Source organism: Ursus arctos, unplaced genomic scaffold, assembly GCF_023065955.2.
Source record: "Ursus arctos isolate Adak ecotype North America unplaced genomic scaffold, UrsArc2.0 scaffold_2, whole genome shotgun sequence".
NCBI lineage: Eukaryota > Metazoa > Chordata > Mammalia > Carnivora > Ursidae > Ursus > Ursus arctos.
In genome coordinates, this window is record NW_026622874.1 from 46,681,705 (window position 1) to 46,693,265 (window position 11,561).

Below are 11,561 nucleotides of genomic sequence, written 5' to 3' on the forward strand. Positions count from 1 at the left end.
AGCTCAATTATTAACTTTTTAAGGGACCTCCACACTGTTTTCCAGAGTGGTTGTACCAACGTGCATTCCCACTAACAGCGTAGGAGGGATCCCCTTTCTCCAAACCTCTCCAGCAATTGTTGTTTCTTGCCTTGTCAATTTTTGCCATTCTAACTGGCATAAGGTGGTATCTTAGTGTGGTTTTGATTTGAATTTCCCTGATGGCTATTGATTTTGAATATTTTTTCATGTGTCTATTAGCCATTTGTATGTCTTCATTGGAAAAGTGTCTGTTCATATCTTCTGCCCATTTTATGATTTGTTTATTTGTTTCTCGTGTATTGAGTTTGAGAAGTTCTTTGTAGATCTTGGATACCAGTCTTTTATCTGTAGCATCATTTGCAAATATATTCTCCCATTCTGTGCGCTGCCTCTTAGTTTTTTTGACAGTTTCCTTGGCTGTACAGAAGCTTTTTATCTTGGATGAAGTCCCACAAGTTCATTTTATCTTTTGTTTCTCTTGCCTTTGGAGATGTGTCATGAAAAAGGTTGCTTTGGCTGAAGTAGTAGAGGTTGCTGCCTATGTTCTCCTCTAGAATTTTGATGGATTCCTGTCTCACATCGAGGTCTTTCATCCATTTGGAGTGTATTTTGGTGTATGGTGTGAGAGAGTGGTAAGGTTTCATTCTTTTGCATGTAGCTGTCCAATTTTCCCAGCACCATTTATTGAAGAGACTCTCTTTTTTCCACTGGATGTTTTTTCCTGCTCTATCAAAGATTAGTTGCCCAAAGAGCCAAGGGTCCATTTCTGGGTTCTCTACTCTGTTCCTTTGGTCTATGTATCTGTTTTTGTGCCAGTACCATGCTGTCTTTGTGATCAGAGCTTTATAGTACAGCTCGAAATCCGGCATTGTGATGCCCCCAGCTTTGTTTTGCCTTTTCAACAGTTTCTTGGTGATTTGGGCCCTTTTTTGGTTCCATATAAATTTAAGGACTATTTGTTCCAGTTCTTTGAAAAATGTCATTGGTATTTGGATCGGGATAGCATTGAAAGTGTAGATTGCTCTGGGTAGCATGGATATTTTAACTATGTTAATTCCTCCAATCCATGAGCATGGAATATTTTTCCATCTTTTTGTGTCTTCTTCAATGTCTTTCAAGAGTGATTTATAGTTTCTAGAATATAGGTCCTTTACGTCTCTGGTTAAGTTACTTCTAAGGTAACATATGGTTTTTGGTGCTATTGTAAATGGGATGGATTCCCTAATTTCTCTTTCTTCAGTCTCATTATGTGTGTATAGAAATGCAACTGATTTCTGAGCATTGATTTTGTATCCCACCACATTACTGAATTGCTCTATAACTTCTAATAGTTTGGGCATGGATTCTTTTGGGTTTTCCATATAGAGTATCATGTCATCTACAAAGAGAGATATTTTGACTTCTTCTTTGCCGATTTGGATACCTTTGATCCCTTTTTGTTGTCTGATTGCTGTTGCAAGGACTTGTAGTACTATGTTGAATAATAGCGGCGAGAGTGGGCATCCTTGTCGTGTTCCTGATCTTAAGGGAAAGGCTTCCAGCTTTTCCCCATTGAGAATGCTATTTGCTGTAGGCTTTTCATAGATGGTTTTTATGAGATTGAGGAATGTACCCTCTATCCCTACACTCTGAAGGGTTTTAAATCAGGAAAGGATGCTGTATTTTGTCAAATGCTTTTTCTGCATCTATTGAGAGAATCATATGATTTTTGAATATTTCCTTCTGCATAAAATCTATGACACTGATTGATTTGCGAATGTTGAACCACCCTTGCATCCCAGGGATGAATCCCACTTGGTCATGATGGATAATCCTTTTAATGTGCTGTTGGATTCTATTAGCCAGGATCTTGTTGAGAATTTTGGCATCCATATTCATTAAGGAAATCAGTCTGTAATTCTCCTTTTTGATGGGGTCTTTGCCTAGTTTGGGGATTAAGGTTATATTGGCCTCATAGAATGAGTTTGGTAGCTTTCCTTCTGTCTCTATTTTTTGAAATAGCTTTAGGAGGTAGGTATTATTTCTTCTTTGAATGTTTGGTAGAATTCACAAGGAAAACCATCCAGTCTTGGTGTTTTGTTTTTGGAAGATTTTTTTATCACTGTTGTAATCTCCATAATTAATTGGCCTGTTTAAAAAATCAATTTCTTCCTGTTTCACTCTTGGTAGTTTATAGGTTTCCAGGAAGTCCTCCATCTCTTCCAGATTGCTTAATTTATTGGCATAAAGCTCTTGATAAAAGTTTCTAATAATCCTTCCAATTTCATTGGTGTTGTTTGTGACCTCTCCCTTTTCATTCATAATTTTATTAATTTGGGTCCTTTCTCTATTCTTTTGGATAAGCCTTGCCAGTGGTTTGTCAATGTTATTGAATCTCTCAAAGAACCAGCTTCTAGTTCTGTTGATCTGCTCTACTGTACTCCTGGTTTCTAATTCATTGACTTCTGCTCTAATCTTGATCAACTGCTTTCTCGTACATGGATTAGGCCTCTTCCTCTGTTGCTGTTCCAGCTTCTTGAGGTGAGAATATAAAAACTGCATTTTAGATTTTTCTATTCTTTTGAGGCTTGGATGGCTATGTATTGTACCCGTAGGACTGCCTTTGCAGTATCCCATAGGTTTTGGACCGTTGTGTTTTCATTCTCTTTGGTCTCCATAAATTGTTTAAATTCATTTTTGATTTCCTGGTTTATCGAGTCATTCCTGATCAGGATGGTTCTTAGTCTCCTAGTGTTTGAGTTTCTTCCAAATTTTTCCTTGTGGTTGAGTTCCAATTTCAAAGCGTTGTGGTCTGAGAATATGCAGGGAATAATTTCAGTCTTTTGGTATTGGTTGAGACCTCTTTTGTGACCCAGAACATGGTCTATTCTTGAGAATGTTCCATGGGCATTAGAATAGAATGAGTATTCTTTGGTTCTGGGGTGTAGTGTTCTATATATATCTATGAGGTCCAACTCGTCGAGTATGGCATTCAAAGCTCTTGTTTCTATGTTAGTTTTCTGCTCCGGTGCTCTGTCTATTTCTGATAGTGGAGTGTTGAGGTCCCCTACTATTAACGTATTTTTATCTATATGTCACTTTATTCTGGTTATAGTTGGCTTGTGTATCTTGGTGCTCCCCTAGGGGGGGCATATATATTTATAATAGTCACATCCACTTGTTGGATACATCCTTTAAGAATAATATAGTGCCCTTCTGTGTCTCTAACTATAGTCTTTAGTTTAAAATCCAGTCTGTCTGATACGAGAATTGCTACCCCATCTTTCTTTTTAGGTCCATTGGCGTGAAAGATGGTATTCCATCCCTTTACTTTCAGTCTGAATGTATCTTTAGGTTCAAAATGAGTCTCCTGTAGACAGCAAATGGATGGGTCATGTCTTTTTGTCCAATCTGCAACCCTGTGGCTATATGGGAGCATTTAGGCCATTTACATTGAGGCTGATTATTGAGAGATATGATTTTAATGATGCCTTGTTGCCTGTAAAGTCTTTGTTTCTATAGATTTTGACTTTCTGTTCTGTATCACTCTTGGGGACTTTTTACTTTTATAGAACACCCCTTAATATCTCCTATAGGGCTGGTTTCGTGGTTACGAAATTGGTCAATGACTGGCAATTCTGGAAGGTCTTTATTTCTCCATCACTTCTGAATGACAGCCTTGCTGGATAAAGGATCCCTGGCTGCATGTTTTTCTCTGAAAGAGCTTTAAAAATGCCGCCCCAACCCTTTCTCTCATTCCAGGTCTGTGTAGACAGGTCTGACGTAATTCTGATATCTTGCCTTGGTACGTGAGAAATTTCTTTGCCCTGGCTGCTTCAATACTGTATCCTTGGATCTAATATTTGCGAATTGCCCTATGACGTGACGTGGTGTAGGTTTGTCGTGGTTGAGCTTGGGAGGGGTCCTCTCTGCCTCTTGGACACAAATGCTTGTTTCCTTTGCTAGATTAGGGAAGTTTTCAGCTACAATTTGTTCAAATATCTCTTCTAGACCTCTGTTTTTCTCCACCCCTTTTGGGGATGCCGATGATTCTGACATTGGAACGTTTCATTGAGTCAGTAATCTCCTGTAACCTACATTCTTGAGATTGGAATTTTTTGAGCCAAGTTTCTATTTTAACTTTCTCTTCTACTAACCCATGCTCCAATTCGCTGATACATTCTTCTGCCTCATTCACTATGGCCGTCAGAGCATCTAGTTTTGACTGCATTTGGCTCATAGAATTTTTAATTTCTGCCAGATTTGCTCTCATTTCCGACCTTAGAGATTCTATATTCTCATTAACATTTTCGTTAATACTTTTTTCAAGTCTACACATCATCTTGACCATTGTTACTCTGAACTCCATTTCTGATAATTTGGTTATATCCATATCCATTAGTTCTGTGGCAGAGGCCACAGACTCATTGTCTTTTCTTTGCTGGGGGGATTTCTCCTTCTAATCATTCTGATGAGGAGAGGTTGCGGGGTTGTCCAGAGCCCAAATTATTGACCAGGACCCAGGCCATGTGCCCTTGTTTTATGGGGATCTTAGGGATGTGGGCTTCTTGATTTTTCAGCCTGCCTTCTGGGAGAGGGGCCTGCCGTGCTGATACTCAGGCAACCCTGTTTGGGTAGAGTATCTGTGTCCCCTTTGAGGGGGGATGGGGGTGGGCACACTGTGAGCTGGTATTTCCAGGCTTTTGTTCTTTGGAGGCTTTCCCTGGAGGTTTGCTTTGCCTCTTCTGAGTCAGCAGTAGCCGAATCTCAGCCTCTGTCTCAGAACAGAGGGATCACAGTCCCTTCTCCACTGATGTTCTGGCCACTTTAACTCTTTCTGTTGGTGCTGCTCAACCTGCAGCGTCCCTGGATATGCGCCCCACAGCCAGCATCCCAGCCCTCACTTCCAGGGCCGGTGCGTCTCTGTCCTTTGTGTTTCTAACACCGCCAGCTGCCAGCCGCCCCCGCAGGCTCCGGAGCTCCCGGTCTTAGTCTGGTTCCCGTGAGCACACCGGAGCTCTGTTTCCGTCTGGTCGCGTGCATTCCCTGGCTCTCGGTCTCAGTCTGCTTTCTCGCAGGTGCTGGTCCTTCAGTCCGCCTGCTCCCCCGTGCAGGTGGCTACCGCTTCCTGGCGCCCAAATGTGGCAGCTCCCTCCCCCTTCTGTTTATCTTTCAATATCTGTGCACGGTTTCATGGTTCCCCGCTTCGTACCTCAATACTCAGCGCTGGAGATGTTCATTTGTAGAGATCCAGATGTATCTTCCTGCATCTCATGCTGATTCCGTGGATGTTCAGGGTGGTCTGGTACCTATCCAGCTCAACTCAGGGGACCGGCTGAAAAAGGGGACCCCTACTCCTCCGCCATCTTAACTCTCTCTCAAGAGTGGACATTCTTGTCTTCTTCCCAACCTTAGGGGAAAGGCTCTGTTTTTCCCATTGATGACGATGTTAGCTGTGTGTTTTTTTTTTCCAAATATGGTGTTTATTATATTGAGGTATATTCCCTCTAAGCCTACTTTGTTCAAGGTTTATATCATGAATGGATGTTGTACTTTGTCAAACGCTTTTTCTACATGTATTGAAAAGATCATGTGGTTCTTATCCCTTCTCTTATTATGTGGTGTATCACACTGATTGATTTGCAAATATTGAATCACCCTGGCAATCCAGGAATAAATCCCACTTGATTATTATGAATTTTTTTAAATGTATTGTTGGATTTAGCATTTTGTTGAGGATTTTTATTCTATGTTCATAAGAGTTATTGGCCTGTAGCTCTCTTTTTTTGTGGTGTCTTTATCTGGTTTTGATATCAGGGTAATGCTGGAATCACAGAATGAATTTGGAAGTTTTCCTTCCTTTTCTGTTTTTTGGAATAATTTGAAAAGTACAGGTATTAACTCTTCTTCAGATGTTTGGTAGAATTTGCCTGTGAAGCCATCTGATCCTAGACTTTTGTTTGTTATGAGTTTTTTTTATTACTCTTTCAGTTTTCTTTGCTGGTTATCATTCTGTTCCAATTTTCTATTCCCATTTCAGTTTTGGTAGATTATATGTTTCTAGGAATCTTTCCATTTCTTCTAAATTGTCTAGTTTGTTGACATGTAGGTTTTCATAATCTTAAGTAATTGTTTTTCTGTGGTGTTGGTTATTTCTCATTTGTGATTTTTGAGTCCTTTCTCTTTTTTTCTTTAAGTCTGGGTACATGTTTATCAATTTTGTTGATCTTTTCAAAGAATCAGCTCCTGGTTTCATTGATCAGTTCTATTGATTTTGTTGTTTTTGTTGTTTCTATATCATTTGTTCCTGCTCTAATCTTTATTTCCTTCCTTTTGTTGGTTTTAGGTTTTATTTGTTCTTTTTCTAGCTCCATTAAGTGTAAGGTTAGGTTGTTTGAGATTTTTCTTGCTTTTTGAGGTAAACCTGTATTGCTATATACTTCCCTCTTATAGAACCACTTTTGCTGCATCCCAAAAACTTTTTTGATTTCCTGATTGACCCATTCATTGTTTAGTAGCATCTTGCTTAACCTCTGTGTATTTGTGGTTTTTCCAGATACTTTCTTGTGGTTGACTTAGTTTTTCATAGCATTGTAGTCAGAAAAGATGCATGGTGTAACTTCTCTCTTCTTGAATTTGTTGAGGTATATTGACTAATATGTGGTCTATTCTGAAGAATGTTTATGTGCACTTGAAAAGAATGTGTATCTTGGATGGAATGTTCTGAATATGTCTGTTAAATCCAATTGTTCCATTATGTCATTCAAAGCCATTGTTTCAGTGTTTATTTTTTGTTTAGATGATCTGTCCATTGATGTAAGTAGGGTGTTAAAATTCCCTATTATTATTATATTACTGATTAGTTTAGGTTTGTTACTGTTTTATATATTTGGGTGCTTCCATGTTGGGTGTATAAATATTTACAATTGTTACATCTTGTTGGATGGTCCCTTCATTATGATATGGTGAGTGCCCTTCTTTATCTCTTGTTACAGTCTTTATTTTAAAGTCAAGTTACCCATTGTAAGTATTGCTACCGTGGTTTTCTTTTGGCATCCATTTGCTTGATAAATATTTCTCCATTCCCTTTGAATCTGCAGGTGTCCTTGGGTCTAAAATGAGTAGCTTATAGGCAGCACAGAGATGGGTCTTGTTTTTTTATCCATCCTGTTACCCTGTGTTTTGATTGGAGCATTTAGTCCATTTACATTCAAGTAATTATTGATATGTATTGTCATTCTATTTTGTAGTTTCTGAAGATTTTCTCTGATCCTTTCCTGTCTTTCTTTCATGATATATTTAGTGATATACTTGGATTTCTTTCTCTTTATTCTGTGCATATTACTGGTTTTTGATATATGGTTACCATTTAAGTTTGTATATAAGCTCTTCTGCATACAGCAGTCTGTATTAAGTTTTGATGGTCTTTTAAGTTTGAATTCCTTCTCTCCTCCCCACATTTTAGGTATATGTTGTCATAATTACATCCTTTTATTTTGTGAGTTCTTTGATTTTTTTCCCCCCAGAAATAATATTTTTACTGCTTTTGTGTTTCCTCCTTTCCTACTATCACTTTTGGTTTCTCTTTTCCACTGTATCCCCCTTTAATATTTCTTGCAAGATTGGTTTAGTGGTCATGAACTCCTTTAGTTTTTATTTGTCTGGGAAACTTATCTCTCCTTTTCTGAAATATAGCCTTGTTGGATAAGATATTCTAGGCTGCAGATTTTTCCCATTCAGCACTTTGAATATATCATGCCACTTTCTTCTAACTTGGAAAGTTTCTGATGAAAAATCCCCTGATAGCATTATGGGGTTCCCTTGTATGTTACTGCCACCTTTTGTCTTGCTGATTTTAATTTTTTTTCTTTATCAGTATATTTCTCCAGTTAAATTACAATATGTTTTGGTATGGATCTGCTTTTGTTGATTTTTGTTGGGAGTTCTCTGTGCCTCCTGGATCTGTCTATCTATTTCCTTCCCCAGATTAGGGAAGTTTTCAACTATTACTTCTTCAGAGTTTCTGGACCCTTTTCTCTTCTTCTGGGATCCCTATAATATGAATGTTATTACGGTTGGTGGAGTCAACCCTGAGTTCCCTAAGTCTTCTCATTTTGTATAATTCTTTTTTTCTTTCTTTTGCTCAGCTTGATTACTTTCCATTTTTCTGTCTTCTAGATCACTAATGCATCCTCTGCTTCTTCCAGCCTGCTGTTCACTCCATCAAACATGTTTCTCATTTTGTTTATTGAGCCCTTTTTCTCTGTGTTGTTCCTTATCTTTGTGTTAAGCGTCTCAGTCATGTCTTCCACTCTTTTCTTAAGTTCAGTGAATATCCTTATTATCTTTGCTTTAAATACCCCATCAGTCATGTTACTGATGTTTGTTTCATTTAGATCTCTGGCCTTGTGCTTTTCTTTCATTTGGGACAAACTTTGTCTTCTCATTTTGTTTCTCTGTGCTTGTTTTTGTGTTTTAAAGTCAGCTAAATCTCCTGTTCTTGTGGGTAATGGCCTTTTGAAAAAGAGGTGCTGTAGTGCCCTGCCATGTGGTTTCCCCTGTTCCCCAGAGTGGCATTTCAGAGTGTCTCCAGTGTGTGCTGAGTATGCTCTGCTGTTGTGTCCTGGTTGCTTTATTCTTCAGACAAGTCATCTTCAGAGGCCCTCTTCCCCTGTTGTGGGCAGCATTTGGTCCCTAGCCTGAATGTGATGCATTTTAACTAAGTGTGCTCTGGTCTGCTTTTGAAATGAGACCTGTTTTTGCTGCTGGCAGAACTGAGCTTCCACAAAACTCACTGTTGGGAGATGCAGTGTGAGCAGGGGTTTAGGCCCACCACACTGGGACTGAGGCAAGCATGACTGGGAAGAGCAGTTCCACTGGAGCAGGGTTTGGTGTAAGCAAGTTAGGTAGTCAGTATTGGCACTTCACTGGTTCCCACAGGTGGCCTTGTACTTATTCTGAGGGGCAGGGGAGGGAAGTGGCACCTACCAGTTCCTTTGTTCCCAGAGGGGTGTCTCTGAATGCTGCCTCTCTGGGACATGCTTTGAAATGAGCAAATAACCTCTCCACTCTGAGATCCAGGCACTCTTTAGTATACTGTTTCCACATTGTATGTCCCTGGATTGTTTGCCTGCCTTTTCTCCAGAAGCAGTGCAGTATCCTCCAGATTCTATCCAAACCATGCCTGCTGACCTTTAAAACTCCAGGTTTTAAGCCTCCCTGGTTATAAGAACTCACAAAATTTGGGCCCTTTTGGTTTCCAAGCTACTTGCTAGAGGGATTCATTTTCCCTGTGCAGTCTTCTGTGTTCTAGTCTCTCTCTCACCCTTCTCCATGTCTGTGCCTCCCTCCCTGCTGCAGCAGCCACAGATGATCAGACTGCATCTCTGTTTCCTGCCTTGTTTGATGTGGTCTCTTCTCTACCTTTTAGTTGTGGAGTTTCTTCTGCCAGTCTTCAGGTCAATTTCTGGGGTATTTAGGATGATTTGATAGCTGTCTAGTTGTGTTCGTGGAATGAAGTGAGCCTTGGGTCCTCCTACTCTGCTGCCATCTTTCAGCAGCAGTAAGCACTCATCAGTTCTGGGAATGATGAGAGCATTGCTGAAATCCAAGTTCCAAGATGCCAGCCAAGAGTCAACCTTGCACATGGGCCATTGAAAGAGAGCAGTTAGGCCTGCCTCTTATATAAACTTGTCTCCGCACAATCATTGACCTTTATTTTTATTTGGGTGTGACTTAAAGTTAAGTGCATAAATCTTAACTGACCTGCTTCATAACGTCTACATCTGCCTGTCTCATGTCACCATCACTAGATGAAGATATGAAATCTATCTACACTCCCAAGTATAGCCATTCCTTAGACTTCTATCACTCCAGATGAGTTATAACTAGTTTTTGTCTCCATGCAAATGGAATTGTACAATATGTACTCTTTTATGTCTGTTTTGCTCTCAACATTCTGAGATTCATCCCTGTTGTTGTATATATGTCAGTAGTTTGTTCTCTTACTGATATGTAGTATTCCCTTAGATAAATACAATGCAATTGATGTACACATCCTACTGTATTTGAGTTAAAAAACAACAACAACAACAAAACTTATGAAAGGTGATGAACATACATGTACAAATTTTTAGATTTAAGTCTTTAGTTTCATTTTTTTTTAAGATTTTATTTATTTATATGATAGAGACAGCGAGAGAAGGAACACAAGCAACGGGGGTGGGAGAGGGAGAAGCAGGCTTCCTGCCAAGCAGGGAGCCTGACGTGGGGCTCAATCCCTGGACCCTGAGATCATGACCTGAGCTGAAGGCAGACGCTTAACTGCTGAGCCACCCAGGTGCCCCCTTTGGTTTCATTTTCTATTCTATATCCAACAGTGGAATTGTATGGTTATAAGGTATAGCTAAACAGCATATTGTATGTCCAAACACATAATTTTGGTTTTTATAACCTTTTTAATTTGACAAGCTTTGTCTTTTAATCAGAGCATTTAATTGATTTACACCTAATGTAATACTGATGGTTGGGCTACCATAGTGCTCTTTTCTCATGGGCCCTTCTGCTTATCCTTTTTTTATTCTTCCTTATTTTCTTTTGATTAATCAATCTTTTTTTCTTTCCCCCTTCTGTATTAAGTTTTTAGGTGTACCTTCTCTTGGTGCTCTTAGAGTGTGAGGCTTTGTTTGATAGGCAGTTCAATTACTACAGATCACCTTATTAATACTTGCTACTAAGTGATGTTAAGGGTGGTCTACTTCAGTTTTTCTTTACTCTTGCAGTATGACCTTCATTCTGTTGACCTGATTCCTATTCCTAGGACTTGGCCTTTCTGGGATCTCAACTGAACTGTGTTGTCTACTGTAGAGTTTTCACTTTTGCTGGACTTGAACTATAACTTCTCCTATCCTTGGGTGGCCTCTGAAATCTCTGCTCATATATTTGGGTTTCTATTCTTTGGCTCCCTTCTCTTGTAAACTGCCATCAAATGCCATCTTTTTTGGCATCTTTTAACCATGTGAGAGTGATGTTATATGTTGATTTCTAAATCTCTGGGAAGCACTTTGAAAAATGCAGTCAGGAATAAATCCGGAGTGAAACGGTTCTCATGTCTTGTGCTTTCTTACTATCAAGAATTGCAGCCCTGTGTTGGCTTCTTCCCAATTCTGTGAATAGATTTTTTTTGTGTGTGTTTTGTCCATCTTTTAGAGTTATTTGTGGGAAAGCAGGTCCTTAAACTAATTATACCTAGCATTCAGGTTTTAGGTTTGAACCCTGCAATCAGTGGAGGAAACTTGTTCAATTTATAAAAGTCTGGTATATTCAAAATAGTTACTTCAATCTGATTTTCTTATATGACTTCCCTGGTTGTGCTTATTTTAACTTTTGGTGTCATGTAAAGTGATTATGCCCTTCTTATACCTAACAGTTCTTAAAGAATTCAGGAGATACCTGTGAAAGTCATTAATCCTTCTACTTGCCTAAGTTGGCTCCATACATTTCAGCTGGTCTTCATGTACTCCGTTCATATTCTGTCATCATCTTGGACTCTTCCTTAAATG